The sequence below is a fragment of the Cotesia glomerata genome, linkage group LG9 (genome assembly GCF_020080835.1).
Source record: "Cotesia glomerata isolate CgM1 linkage group LG9, MPM_Cglom_v2.3, whole genome shotgun sequence".
NCBI classification, from domain to species: Eukaryota; Metazoa; Arthropoda; class Insecta; order Hymenoptera; family Braconidae; genus Cotesia; species Cotesia glomerata.
This window is the reverse complement of record NC_058166.1, coordinates 10,454,572-10,470,362: the sequence shown is the minus strand read 5'-3', so window position 1 is coordinate 10,470,362 and position 15,791 is coordinate 10,454,572. Positions and strand designations below refer to the sequence as shown.

General features: G+C 28.5%; 1 protein-coding gene across 3 annotated transcripts in view; it reads left to right on the top strand.

Annotated features, from left to right (window-relative positions):
• Positions 1-15,791, top strand: part of LOC123271822 (gamma-aminobutyric acid type B receptor subunit 2) — a 432,312-nt gene that overhangs the window by 31,147 nt on the left and 385,374 nt on the right. The window lies entirely within an intron of this gene.

Here is a 15,791-nt window from a genome sequence, read left to right as displayed (position 1 = left end):
GATATGGATCAGGTTCAGCGCATCTGGTCGCTGCATCTTCAACATCATCATTTGCAAGATTAATATCATTACGACACAAATTGCGACAAATTTGAATCGTCTTTTGAATGTCAAGATTTGATTCAAATTCTCGTCGACGATTTAAAATTAAATCCTCGTTTTCATCATATATTTGGATGAATTTCAATTCCAACAGAATTTCTGCATCTTCGTTGCGGAAAGGAAAGTGTAAGGACACCTTTTCTCTTTTATATTCGTTTAAATCTTGTGCCATATCAAAGTTACGATAGCGAATAATACGTTGTTTATTTCTCTTTAAATAAGTTCCGTTGCTCTGAACAGTATATTTTGCAACAAACTGAGCGAGTGTGACATTTTCCAAGTCTTGATGTCGCTTTTCATATTTTTCGAACCAATCATCACGCCAAATATCAGTTGAATCATCTCCAACACCCATTGCGTCTAATTCTTTTTGAGTTTTTCGGATTCTCTGCCGATCAGTAGGCCACATTGTGGGAATAGTGGTTACAACAGTGGAACATTTGGACATTGGCTCCGATTTCGATAATGAGACGTTGAAGATGGCTCACTCCTCTGTTGGTTTTATTGACGTACTCGGCGACGTAAGCGGCACAAGAATACTCTTCCGTAATAAATTGAATATCCATGTTAGACTTCCCAATATTGAAAATAAATGGATTAAATTGTCTTCATAAAATGCATCCATATCGAGATAGTCTTTATTTTCAAGATTTAATCTTATACTCTTGTAATGATTATAATAATGTTGAAAATCCGGTTCTTCTTTCTGCATAGGTGATAATATAATGGTTCTTTGACACGGCATAAAAGGAGCCTCGAACCTGCACTTCTGTGGTCTATTGGCAACAATTTTTTTAAAACACGTAAATGTGTGCTTGTGGATCTGAAGTTTCATATTACCTGATGCTTCTTCAGATGAGACTGAAATTAAGTAATCAATTAATGCTATAGCATCAATTTTGTTATTATTTAGAGCATCCACCGGAGCGTTATTCAACCATAGTAACATGTGAGCGTGTAGACTTCCGCGATGTTGGAATTCAATCCTCTTGAAGTAATCTACAACGTAATATTTCCCAAAAGGACTAAATTTTTTTGATTGCAAAATAGCAACCAAAACATTCACTAACTTGTTAAAGTGAATCGCGCAAGTTACAGCATCCTCATTAATTAAAGTCGTTTTCTCCATATAATGCAAGTTTTCGGCAGCTTCTAGCGTAATGTCGACTCCACAATGTTTTAATTTGTACAATTTTTGAATTAAGTCCGTCCAGCCGATTTCATTAGCACTAATTGTCAAAAAAATTGTTGGTTTACCAAGTTGCCTAATCATAGCAAAAAGGTCTTTTTTACGATTAGACCAATACCATGTCGAGTTTGGAATTGATCGTAGAAAAGCAAGGTTGGTTTCGATACAGTTATTAATATATTGTTCGTCCTCAATTTGTTGTCGAGTGACTGCTGTATTTTTACCAACATGTTTAAACGCAATAGTAAGAGAATCACGAACTCTTAATCGCATAATTTTCATTGCAACATATAAAAGATGATACGGTGTTACAGCTCGACGATCAGATCTTCGTAATTTACTTGAAGCTATTGTGAATGGTGTTGCCTTAACTCCTTCTCTGAAGCTCCGAAATTGACCCAAGTAAATGGATGGGAATGAAAGCTCTTTCGCATGTTCATCGAACAACAAACTCCGTGGAGTACATACAAAGATCCAGACAGCCTAGACTCGGAAATTTTTCGTAAATCAGTTTTTTGTTACAATAAATAAAATAAATGTCTTTTAAAAACATCAAATGCGTTTAGGTACTTAGGTGACCACCACTTTGGAAGGCTAAAAAATGCAACATATTTAACTATTTTTCTTTTCAGGCCCTGTATAAGATATTACAATGATTTTTTTAAACGTTTATTTCAAGCTTTTAGAATACTAAAATACTTGATATTTTTAATTTCATTTTTTAATAACTATCCAGAAGGCGCCAAAGTCGAGAACTCAAAAAAATGCCACCACAATTTGCAAAAAAAAAAAACTGGCAGATATTTGAAAAAAATACTGCTTTTTTCACTATTCTCTGCTTAAAAAAAAAAAAAAAAAAAAAAAATGTTATAAGTAACTATTTTGGCAAAATGTTATAAGTAACTATTTTGGCAAAATGTGATGGAGGGGTACGTAAAACATCTCAATGAACAAAACAATACCAAAAACATTGAAATCGGTCGAGCAGTTTCTGAAATAATCTGTCCAAAATTTAAAAAAAAAAGTAGTTTTAAGATGAATGCATTTATTAAAGTTTTTACTTTACGTATCGAGTACTGGAAGCGCGCCCACACTGATAGAAGGATTTGTTTATAGTTAAAAATATTTGTTAATATTTAACAAATCATTTATTAGAGACCACTTTTTAGTATTAAACAAATATTTCTTCCCAACTACACTGATAGAAGGATTTGTTTATAGTTAAAAATATTTGTTAATATTTAACAAATCATTTATTAGAGACCACTTTTTAGTCCTTAACAAATATTTCTTAGTATTTAAAAAGATTTATTAATATTTAATAAATGAATATCTGATTTATTAAATACAAACAAATCATTTTAAATACTAAGAAATATTTGTTTGATACTAAAAAATGGTCTCTAATAAATGATTTGTTAACTATTAACAAATATTTTTTTAATACAAATAAATCCTTCTATCAGTGTAGAAACTACTTTGAGATTACCCAGCGTATACATCTAGACCTGATTGGGTCCCGAAGAGGCACGCCCAATTGGGAAATCCCTATAAGGGCCTAATTCGCCCCCAATTGGGCAATTCCAACGTAAAAATAAAAATTTTTATTCAGTTTTTCCCGATAGGGCCCTGCGTGGGACCTAAATGGGAAATCCCAATGCAAAAATGAGTAGCTTCATTCAGTTTTCCCAATAGGGCCCTGTGTGGGACCTAAATGGGAAATCCCAACGTAAAATTAAAAATTTTTATTCAGTTTTTCCCAATAGGGTCCTGTGTGGGACCTAAGAGAGATAACCCAACGGAAAAAAAAATAAAATTTCTAAATTTTCCCCAGTGGGAACTGTGTGGGATCTAAGAGGGATAACCCAACGAAAAATAAAAATAAAATTGCTAAGTTTTCCTAAGTGGGATCGGTGTGGGACCGAAGAGGATTTTCCCAACGTAATGTAAATAAGGCATCGATGAGTTTTCCTAACTGGGCTCGTAGTAGGATCCAATTGGAATAACCCAACCTGAGAGTAGATACATCTTATGAATAAATAATCTTTAAATTTAGACAATCGTTTATTTATATAAAAAATCAATCACCCAAAGATCTGGTGAGCTTATATTCTTAGCATATATTCATTGTAAATTAATTAGAAATAAAAATAAAAATTAGCCGTTAAGTATAGAAAATAATTAGGAAAAAAATTTATCCAACATTGTTAAATAAAAACTACAAAATTTAGATTCATCAAATTTTACATAACTTTATATTTTAAAAAATTTAATTTTACGAGATTAAAAATACATTCTAAAAAATCGGGATGAATTCGGAGTAAATCTTAATCCAAATTAAAATTTAATCCCATTACTCGGAGTTTTGGAGTAAAGTAATTAAACGATTCGCGTATAGAGTGAATCCGAAGTTTTTTTAGCGGAGTTATTCCAGATTAATTTGGGATCAATTCGAGATTAAATTCAAATACTCCACAGAAAAAAAGGTTCACTTAAGCCAAGAAAATATTTTTCTTCCTAATTATTTTCTTGAGCGAAAAAAAAAATTTTTTTGGCACAAGAAATTTCACTTATTCCAATAAAATTAATTTTCTTGCTTATTAAAGAAATAAGTATCTTGATCCAAGAAAATTTATTTAAGTTAAGAAAATCTTGTTGTTTTGAAAAAATTTAGTCTCTTGCTCCAAAAAATTTAGTTCTTGATAGAAGTAAATTTTCTTACCTTGAGAAAATTTCTCTCTTGCTCCAAAAAATTAAATATCTCGATAGAAGTAAATTTTCATTAATATTTTTATTGATCAACATGTCAAATGGGAAGATCATATAATATTGAATCTTTTTTTTTTCATTTAATATGTATAATTGCACGCTAAAATAATATAAAATGGGTATCAAATATTCAAGAGAAAAATTTTCTCAAAGTGAGAAAACATTATTATTATTAGTATTGTTAGTATGTAAGAATTCAATTTTTGAAAAATATCCAACTTTTGAGGATTCACATTTGCAAAAGAATTTATATTGTAAAAAAAATTAAACTTTTTCATAATTAAATTTTTATCCATACAATAAAATTTTAAAAAATAACTTGCATTTCAAAAAAATTTTAATTTTCAAAAAAAAATTTTTGTGTTAGTATAAGGGGGATTCCAAATTTAATCGGACAGTTATAAGGAATTTTATTTTGATTTTTTCAATTTTTACATTTCTCAGTCGTTTTTTTTTATTTTTCAATTTTTTATTTAATTTATACAAAAATTTTATTTTCACGTCAGTAAAGTGGATAAATAAAAAAAAAAAAAAACAATTTCTTAAAGCTTGAACATAACATGAATAATGTCTCAGTCAACCGGTAAAGTTCATGTATACGAGATAGGAAATTTTCTCATCAGCACTCCTGCTTGGACCAGCGGTAACGTCAAGGACTGAGGACCCAAAGGCCGCAAGTTCGAGCCCAACTCACGACAAGGATTTTTTCTATCAACGATTTCATTTCAATTCAAATTAAATTTACTAACGAGATCATAATATAATATGAGTATATGGTTCTAAATTGTTTTTAATCTTTTCGAAAATCATAATATTTTTTCTTTCAAAATTTAGATTGGGCTCTGATGGGGATTTCCCCATTGGGACCTGAGAGGGATTGCCTAATGAAGGCCGCATAGGACTTTGCGTGACATCCCCATGTGGGGTCCCTATTAGGAAACCCAACGAGGGCCCAATAGGTCTTACATTAAAATTTCTAGTCGGGTTAATATTTAAAATGATTTTTTTGTATTTAATAAATCTGATATTCATTTATTAAATATTAATAAATCTTTTTAATTACTAAGAAATATTTATTAAGGACCAAAAAGTGGTCTCCAATAAATGATTTGTTAAATATTAACAAATATTTTTAGCTATAAACAAATCCTTCTATCAGTGCACACTTTCACGAATTTCACTATGTTAGAATTTGAATTTTCGGAAAATAATTTTTGGGGGTGATTCTTAATAGTAGAATGATTGAGAAAATGCAAAAACAATAAAATCGATTTTTTTTAATTTGCAAGGTCGTAACCTATCTTAACATGAGTGTTTTGTCTTGACATAAGTGTATTTATGTTATTCTATCAGTGCAATATGAATAAAATAGAGACATTTTTACTTCAGAAAATTTTTTGATTTTGGTCAAGCGGGAGTGTAGCACTATCCCAGCGCTTCGCGCTATGAGCCGTGCAATAAATAAAAATTTTTCGTGTTTTTATGACTGAAATAAGTAAAGCTCCACTTACATATTGCTAACATTTTTTTCACAGTCTTTAATTTTAGATCAAACATCTAGACTCATTGTCATCTCAAGACTGTAAGACAAAATATGTGCTTACAAAATTGAATTACCGTTGCATTAGCATCGGATTTCTTTGAGGCAGCTCGCTGTAAAATTACCTAATTACATTCTATGAATTAATTATAATACGACAGGTATGAAGCTCGCGTTGCCTTTTTGTCGAGTGTCAAAGTCATGCGTCAGTCAGTATCACAGCGTGATTAAAATCTTACTCGAGTGCTAGCTGCCAGAGAATTAATAATTTTCCTCGGAAGATATCTGTCATGTTCCAAAAATACTCATTACCATTACTTTAATTTTAAAATAAATTTCAGTTTTTTAAAAATCTTGATTTAGTATCAAATTTCAAATAGATAAGCCGCTTGTTAAATATCCTTTTATTCAAAAAAATGAAAGGTTCAGAGTCAGATAAAAAATTTTAAAGGTCGAATTTTAAAACTAGCAACAGAGGTAAAAATTTTCCGAGGCTGTTACTGCTGCTGTGCAATGAAAACCGCAGCGAAATGGGAACAATGCTTTCAATCATCGGACAATGTACAATCGCACTTATGCTAGAACAGACCCTATATTTTCTAATGCTATCGATGCCGCTGCATCTTTTTTGTTTCAATTCATTTATGATTTCAAAATAGAATTATTCTATTTTTTTATTTCTATAAAAAATTTATCATTTATTTTAAATTAAAACTAAAAAAAAAAAAAATTTACGGAAAATTTTTTTTACTTTGCTACTTTACAATTAATTTCTCTAGGGGTTGACTTGTGCCCGAAGGCGAACATGATAACAATTTCATTAGATAAACTTTTTGCTGAAAATAAATTTACTTTTCTTGCGTCTAATTATTTTATCAGATTGCGAGTTTCAATTTAAAAAGTTATTTTTATATTTAATTCTGTCTCTAATGTCTGGTGACTCTCCAGTTGAAAGTTAAGAAAATTTAATAGTCCAACTCTTCATCCATGAAATTAAAAAAATTCGAAATGTATACGAGTATTTTTATCATTATTTATTGAGAAAAAAAGTTTTGAAAAAATAAAATGTACAATTACTGACTTTCTGAGTCTTGTAAACCCAATAACTATCGAAGAAAGTTATCAATCGGTTCCAGTTTTCATGTTCATAGGTTCATAATTTTCTCAAAAAGAGTCTTTTTGAAAATGATAATCCAATTCCGTCATGTACCATTGTAATCAATAAAAATTTACTCGGTAGTTTGAGAAAAAAAATTTGTAAGTTGTGTAATTAATGTAATCACTAATTCACAAGTCATTAATCAGTTATAAAGATTAATTATGGTCATAGCAATTAATAGTTAGGATGATGCACATCAAATTACATGAGATAATTAAAGTCGTTTAGATACTAATTATATTTACATATATTATTCAATCTAATTAATCATAAATGGCGATGATTAATATTATTCTGTCTCATGCAACTATTATTCAGTTAATAATAATATACACGGAAAGAAAATTGAAGGAATTTTTAGTATTTCACTATTGTAATTTTTATTGAATTAAATAGTAACGGTGGACTGTACTTCTCATTTAGTAATTTTTACGATCCACTATTGTAAAAATTGATAGTCGGTTTTTTTAAAAGAAATTTCAGGGAAGGAGAGAGATAGGAGGTTGGACTAATTGGTACCTATACAGTAATCGAAAAAAGAAATCGGGATTTTCGTCCTATCCGGGAATTGAACCCAGAACTCTTTGTTGACAGCCAGAGACTCTCCCTCTACGCTATCGAGGTAAACTAGTACCCATGTCCTTTAACATCAAGATAAACTCGGAGTTTAGCGCTGTGCACGGCCATCGCTCACACTAAATGAGAAACATTCCAATTCAACTATTGTAAAATTTGTTATAGTTCTACTAGAAAGATACAGAGGCAGCACTGGAAATTTTAATCTTTTACTTTTTACAATAGTAATATCGTACTTTTTCTAATCGTAAGTTGTAAAATTTCATGAATAAATAGTAAATTTTCTTCTAAAATATTTGATAATTAATAGTAATGAAAGTATTGTCCATCTTTATAATAGTTGTATCGTAAATTATCCCAGAAATTTTTTTCCGTGTACGGCGATATCTGCTTAAGGAGGTTCGAGCGAATCTAATTTGAAAAATAATTTTCAACTTTGAGCTTTGAAATTAAGTATACGTATAAATAAATATGTCATTTATCTTATCCCAAAATTTTAAAAAGATTCACTGTTTAGTTACTTAGATATTAAATTTCAAAAATTACATTTTTTATTACCCTATACACGGGCTCTTATGATGGACAAACTTTAGTCGAGACTTTAATTATTTTTTTCAATATTAACCTCCAAACTTTAACGAATAAAAAACTATACACAAGAAACTTGGATTACTATAAAATATAAAAAAATTCAATAATAATACATTACCGATATAATTTTTTAAATTATATTTATTCGAATCAAGATTTTGCAACGTCGCGTCAACAGCTGAGAAAAACGAAAAGGATAGAAATATAGTTACAGAGAGAGAGGTATTTAATTCACACACTCATGCACGTCTCTGTAATGGGTATAGTCAAACGCGCTGTTGTCAAATCTGTTTATTTAATCCGGCAAGTAATAAATACGAAAGTTATTTTATTACTTTATTTTATTAAATAAGTAAAAATCATTAATTATTAAATTGTTTAAATTATTTTAAATTAAAATAAAGAATTTTGACGAATATTGAGAAGACTGAAAGTGAAAAAAAATTTAAACATTATTTTGACTCATAAAGTACGCTCGAATTTCCTTAAGACAAATTAAAAATTTTCCTTTGTTTTTCTTTCAAGTTTTTTCTAAATTGTTGATCAAAGCAATTTTACTTAAAAGAGAGTGCTTCTTAAGTGAATTTTGCACTGGAAAAATAACTACCTGATTTTTAAAAAAATGTCCACTTAAAAATTTTACTTACGAGTTATTCAGTTGATTCAAGAAAAAATTCATGAACAGAATTAAGAAAATAAAACAAAGAAGGAGAGAAAAAGGTACCCATTTAAGAATCTTACAAATTTAACCAACTACCTTAGTTATTCCAAATGAGATAACCTAGATTTCAACCAAAAATTTATCTCTAGAGGATTAAGATTCTAGGTAATATTGATTCAAGATATGACTGATGTTTTAAAATTGCCAAAAGATTTCGGATTTTTGTTATTTTATGTATCATAAAAAATAAGTCATAATTGCGTTTCAAAGTGAACGGAAAATATTTGCTTTTTTTCAATTTTGAATGAAGAAATGTTTTCTTGAATCGAATAGTTTTTTTTCTGGGTAAGTTTTAAAAAATTATTGATTTTTTTGAGAGACAATTAATTGTTAAAATAATTTTATTCAACAATAAATAATAGTTTAAAAAAACTAAAAAACCCGCTTTATACAGAAAACCAAACTAAAAAATAGAAAATAAATTTGAATTAAAAATAGTGTAAAAAATTTTAATAAATATAAATTAATAATAGTGTAAATAAGGAAAAAATGTATTTTGTTTAAAAAAAGCGTGGGGTGCATAGCGTCAATAGTTATAAATATTTTATTGACAGATATGAGTAGAAGGATTATCATTTCGATAATATCTTAAAAAGCACCCCACGCTTTTTTTAAAATAAAATGCATTTTTTTCTTATTTACATTATTATTAGTTTATATTTATTAAAATTTTTTACACTATTCTTAATTAAAATTTATTTTCTATTTTTTAGTTTGGTTTTCTATCTAAAGCGTGCTTTTTAGTTTTTTCTTTAAACTATTATTTATTCTAATCTACTATTAATTCCGTGATTACTATCAGTAACTGTAATTATGACTATTGCTTTGACTATTGTGCCAAGCCAAGTGCTCGAATCAGAAAGGTACGCATTCGCAAGACCACGCGCTTGCCCTATCTCTCTTGCTCTCACGCAGATGCGTGAAAAAAATCATTTAATCCTGACGATCTTAATTAGGATAATGGAATAATCTTATCAAATTAGTGTATTGTCATCGGTCCTCGATAACTCTACAAAGTTTAAATGAAATCTGACCGTTTGAAGTGGGTCAAAATCAAATCCAACGGAGTCGGATTTAAACATACAAACATACAAGAAAAGCTAATATAAAGCATGTAAAAATTAACATTTTTTTTTATAATTTTTTCAAAAATTGAAAGAGATAAACACAACGTGTACAAATGGCCAACATATGAAAGTCGCGAAGCGATAGACAACTGTAATAATTAAAAAAAAAAAACACATCCATTCTAATTTTGTAAGTTGTGAGCCATGATAACCTAATATTCTATTTTATATTTTTTACAGCATAAAAAATAAATAATCGTACTTTGTGAAAAACTATATGTAAAAAGTGATTCAAATAAAACCAATATTATCCTTAATTAATTTCTTTAAAAATCATCATCTGTGAGGATAAAAATAGTAACTTCCCGAAAATTTATGACCTATTTTTTAGAATTTCCCATTATTAAAATTATCTGAAATTCTACTTACAATAAATTACTCCCAGAAAAAAATCGAGGTCTTCGACTTTATAGAATCTTCAAATAATTACTTATAAATTTCTATTATTATCAGTTTTTTAGAACTGTGTTTTCTAAAGATCAAACATGATAAATACTTTTGATCTTTGAATGTAGAATTTATCTTCGCTAAGATAACGAGGTTCAAGATAATAATTTCTTCAATTTAGACATCCTATTATCTTCAGAATAATTTTGCATTATAATATTTTTTTTTAATAAATTAGTTTTTTTAGTTTAGTTTCAAAGATAATTCGGGAGAAGAGTTTAATTAATCTGTAAATAAAAACCATTGTAACTATGATCATATCTCCGCAGATATAATCATACCTGATCATGTTTGATGTTGTACTTAGTCCAGATATAATTCTTTTTGATGAAATTGGATTGGATATATTTTTCGATTGGCCAGATATAATCAAATCTGATATTATATCATGTCATTATTGTCAAAGTATAAGTCTGTTCAGATCTAAATATTTTAGCTCAACATGCAATTATCACAATTTATAATTAAGAATTTTAACACAAAATAAACCTCAACTACGAGAATCTAATTAAAGGTTGACAGTGCGGGTGAAAATGCCCTGGGGTGTCTATAATCAGGTACACGTGAGTAACCTTGAAATAGTTGGGGTTTCACGTATTCACCGTTCGTGTTCCGAGGCAGTTTGTAGTCACGCGGCGACGCTTTTCAGAGCCCTGAAGAGATCGTGGAGATTCTCTCGGGAGTATATCGACCAGTTTGTTCTTGTGTACAGAAGTACATACTATATAGCGGTATACTATTGAATTAAATATATCTATATATATTTATGCGATAGCGGGAGCTAGTAATGTAGATAACAGAGGTGAGGGTTAGTCTTAACATTGAACAGTTGTAGTATAAGTGGTCTAGCGTGTTAACGTCTACGTCATCGAGTTTGTTAAATAGTTCTACACATATATATATATATATATATATATATATATATATATATACATATTATATATGTGGTGTAATGTAGAATGTAGACCCTAGTCGGGAGGGTGGCTGAGTCCTACTAGTCAAGGGATCTGGCTCACTTCACTGATATTGCCCGCATTTCTTCCCGTTACACGCAAGACTAAAACTTGCCACTTACCTACTCTTGTTTTTTCCTCTCTTTTTTTTCGAGCTTGTCTTGAGCTTATCCTTTTCTACAATTATGTTACTGTGCCAAGGCGAAGCTTTTTAGCCTTGAAGGCTGTACACTTTCAGCTACCGTTTTATTATCCAAATGACGAATTAACATCGTGAAACGGTTGAAGTTAATATTATGAAATTGTAAAAGTCATGTTTCCGTTGATTTGTAGCAGAATTTGACTATTTTCTAATTGAATATTCTTTAAAGCGTCTATTTTTCTTATTAGTGTATAAAAGAAACTGATTTAAAAACAACATTATTCTAAAGAGAATTGAATGTTTTGATTTGAAAGTTTTTTATTTTGAAACTCCTTTTTACAGAGAAGAAAAGTTTAAAATCTGCAAGTCTATGTTATATTATGAGAGTGAATCACAATAAAATTTGACATTACATAGAAAAAAAAAATTCTTGACTCGAGGATCAGTTTTCTTCGCTCAACAAATCATTAAGGAGGACTAAAAATTTCTTAAACCAAGTCAAGTTTTCTTGAACTAAGAAAATTTGTTCTTGCTCGAAAATAATTTTGGTCTTCAAAATTTTCTTGGTGCAAGAGATTTTTATTTTTTATGTAAAAAAAGCCTTATCTTCAAAACTAACAATTATTCAAATTTATTAGCACGCGAAAAAAATTGTGTGTGAAAATTAGAAAAATGGTTAAGTAAAAATTATACGGCTATTTTATGTCATATTTAAAAAAAATAACTATTTAATTTACAGGTATAAATATATAAAAATTACATTAATAAATAATATTATTTTAATAAAAAAATGTTAAAAAATAAAGCAAGTCAAATTTTTAAGAGAGCGTTTTTCTTGAATCAACTAACTTTTTTACCATGTATGACAAAAATCATTAAACATCCAACTCATTTTCGTAATAAAAACATCAATTTTCCCATTTGTAACACGCGTAAAATTTTTTATTCTATTGCAACCGAATAAAGTCCCTCGGCAATCATCCGCGAGTTTCGAATGTTCGTTACACCTCCCCAACGATCAATTGTCGCACTCGCCGTCATCATAACAAAATATCGTAAAAAAATTAAATTAAACATTTTTGTAGTCAGTTGAAACAGCAGTATTGTGAATCAACGCAAAGGGCATGAATGAAGTGGCCATATATATACATAAAATATAGGAGTAGAAATAAAAATAAAAATACATTTATTGATCAATCGAGTGAAACACAACCATCGTTGCACAAGTTATTCGAACGATCTGCACACTTACACTTACACTCGCGCATACAAAGTAATCCCTCAGTACATTATTCCTCCGAGTATTACCAGAACAGATTCGGCATAAAATTTATAAAAAATTTATTTTGACTAAAATCCATCGGCGTACGCTTCTAAATCCGTTATACAGTTTGCTATATATGTATATAATAAAACGAGCTGCTATTCAAATCAAGTTACGCTTGACACCCGATCCTATATCGGGTTTATTCTTTTTTTATTTCATTTCTTTCTGTTTTATTGTTTTAGTTGGAACTAAAACTATGCCGCGAATATCTGGCATTTTATTTTGTTTATTCTCTTTTGTATTTGTTATTGTTTTTTTGCTCGAGTTTCGTTTCAGTGACCATAACAATCCAGCAAGCATAAGTTAAATATTTTAAACTTTTTGGTACACATATGCATATATAGTTGGGGTATTAGTATATTACTGTCATACTTTTGTTTCGTTTTCATCAGTAGGTTTTCAATGTGGATCTATTGTACTAGGTGAAAAATTTTGTGATCAATCATAAATGATTTTATTTAATCCGAGGTGATATTCAGTTTCAATATAGCATTTTCATTCGTTACATGAAAAAAACCATTTTTAACAGTTTTGGCACGTTAAATAATTGTAAATATTTTTGTTTTTTTTTTTCTATACAGTAAAAAATTTTGCATCATTGTGTCAAAATATTTTGAGTTAAAAATTTTTATGTTAAATATTTAACACTTTATGGTATTGACTTAACAGAATAAATATTAAATTTACATATAAAAGTGGTAAATATTTAACACAAGGATTTTTACAACTAAGTTTTTTGAAGCAATGACGCAAAATTTTTTTACTGTGTAATTAAGGAAGTTCGAGTGTAACTAATGAGTCAAAATAATGTTAAAATTTTTTTTTAATTTTAATCTTCCCAATATTCGTCAAAATTCTTTATTTTAATTTAAAATAATTTAAACAATTTAATAATTGATGATTTTTACTTATTTAATAAAGTAAAGTAATAAAATGACTTTGGTATTTATTACTTGCCGGAATAAATAAACAGATTTGGCAATAGCGCGTTTGATTATACCCATGACAGAGACGTGGATGAGTGTGTGAGTTAAACATTTCTCTCTCGATAACTATATTTTTATCTTTTTCTTTTTTCTCAGCGTTTGACGCGATGTCAAATCTTTATTCGAATAAATGGCTGACGATAAACGAGTTACAAACCTAAAATTTGACTTTAAATATTTCAAAAACTATATCGATAATGTATTATTATTAAATTATTTTTCTATTTTGCAATAATCCAAGTTTCTTGTGTATAGTTTTTTATCAATTAAAGTTGGGAGGTTAATATTGAAAAAAATAATTAAAGTCTCGACAAAAGTTTGTCCGCCATAAGAACTCACACGGAGAAAAAAATTTTTCTATAGGAACTCTATAGTAGTTAGTTAGTTGTAAAAAGTTCCAGTAGGTTAACGTATTCTTATGGTAACAATACCGTTTGGCTCCTGCAACTCTACATCGTTGAGCTCTGAGAGCTAAACGTTATTTACCTCTCACAACTCTACAGGATCGTTCTAAGACTATAACAAATTTTTGACAGTCTGCTAGTAATTTTTTCTTACGATTTAGCATTGATAATTTAATAAATACATGAGGCAGAATGAATTTATATTGCCAACAATAATTGTATATGACAAATAAGAATGGTATTATAATAGAAATAAAATAATAATAGAACTTATATTACAAATAAAAATTATTTGTAAAATAAAAATATAGTCGTCACAAAATTATCTTATTTTCTTAATTATACCAATAAATATTGTACATAAAATCACTACCGTATATGCACAAGAAAAGATAAATAAACGAAAACAAATTTTATTTTGTGTTAAATGGGATCTTTTTAATGTATTCCGATAACTTATTACTTATCACAATATATTCAACTAATAAATTAAATTAACAGCCACTGCAAATGAACCTCGAAAAACCATAAATACAAAACTGTCCTAACGAAATTCAATTTGACAAAAAAAAAACCTATTTCCTTAAATAAATAAACTGGAAACTTAATTGTCATATATTTTTAATAATATGGATGAGTAACAAAATAATTCTGTTCGTCATTTTAGAAGGTTATGAAATATGTCAGCGCACTCCACTACTGCGCAACGTAGAGTGCTCCCAACTATACCGTTTGGCTCTGAGAACAATCCCGTAGAGCTCTGAAAGCTCAACAACATTGAGTTATAAGAACTAAATAACATTTTGTTACTGTAACTCTACAACGAACAGTAAACTGTGTATAGTTGTGGTAACTCTACAGTTAGGTTAGCAGAACGAAATTTTTTTTTCCGTGCATGTATAAGGAAATAAAATATGTGATTTTTTAAATTTAATATCTAAGTAACTAAACAGTGAATCTTTTTTAAATTTTGAGATTAGATAAATGACGTATTTATTTATACGTATACTTCATTTAAAAGCTCAAAGTTGGAAATTATTTTTTACATTAGATTCGCTCGAACCTCCTTAATGGGTGAAACTGGAGGGACATTTTAAATGTATTTTAAGAAAATTATATGATTCTACCATTGCTGATGAAAGTTTCATAAAAGTGTAACTATTTTTTATGGAAAACTAACTAATTTTGAGTAGCATTTGTAGCTTAACTTTTAGTAAATATTTTTGAACCTTCAGAATTCATGATTTCGATTCAAAGAAACATGTCTTTGAATGTTGTCAAAAAAATTTAATTGATTTTATCATTGTCAATAAACTTCCATGAAAATGTATCTATAATTTATGAAAAAAATTATTATTTTTAAGTAGCTTTTGCACATTAACTACTAGTAAATATTTTTGATTCTTTAGGATTAATGGTTTAGAATCAAAGAAAAATGATTAAGAAATTTTTCAAAAAAATCTATATAATTCCATCATAACTAACAAAAGTTTTTAAAAAAAATAACAATTTTTTATGGAAAAATAACAATTTTTTATGGAAAAATAAGTATTTTTTAATAAGTTTTGCAGACCAACTACCAGTAAATAGTTTGAATCCTTTATAATTCATGTTTCAGATCCAATGATACATGCTATAAAATGTCCTCAAAACATTTACAGGGAAAAAAATATTGTTTTAAAAATCACACCATAAGTGATATTAAAATTGCATTTATAGAGCGGTTTAATTTAAAAATTACAGGTGATATAAAAATTG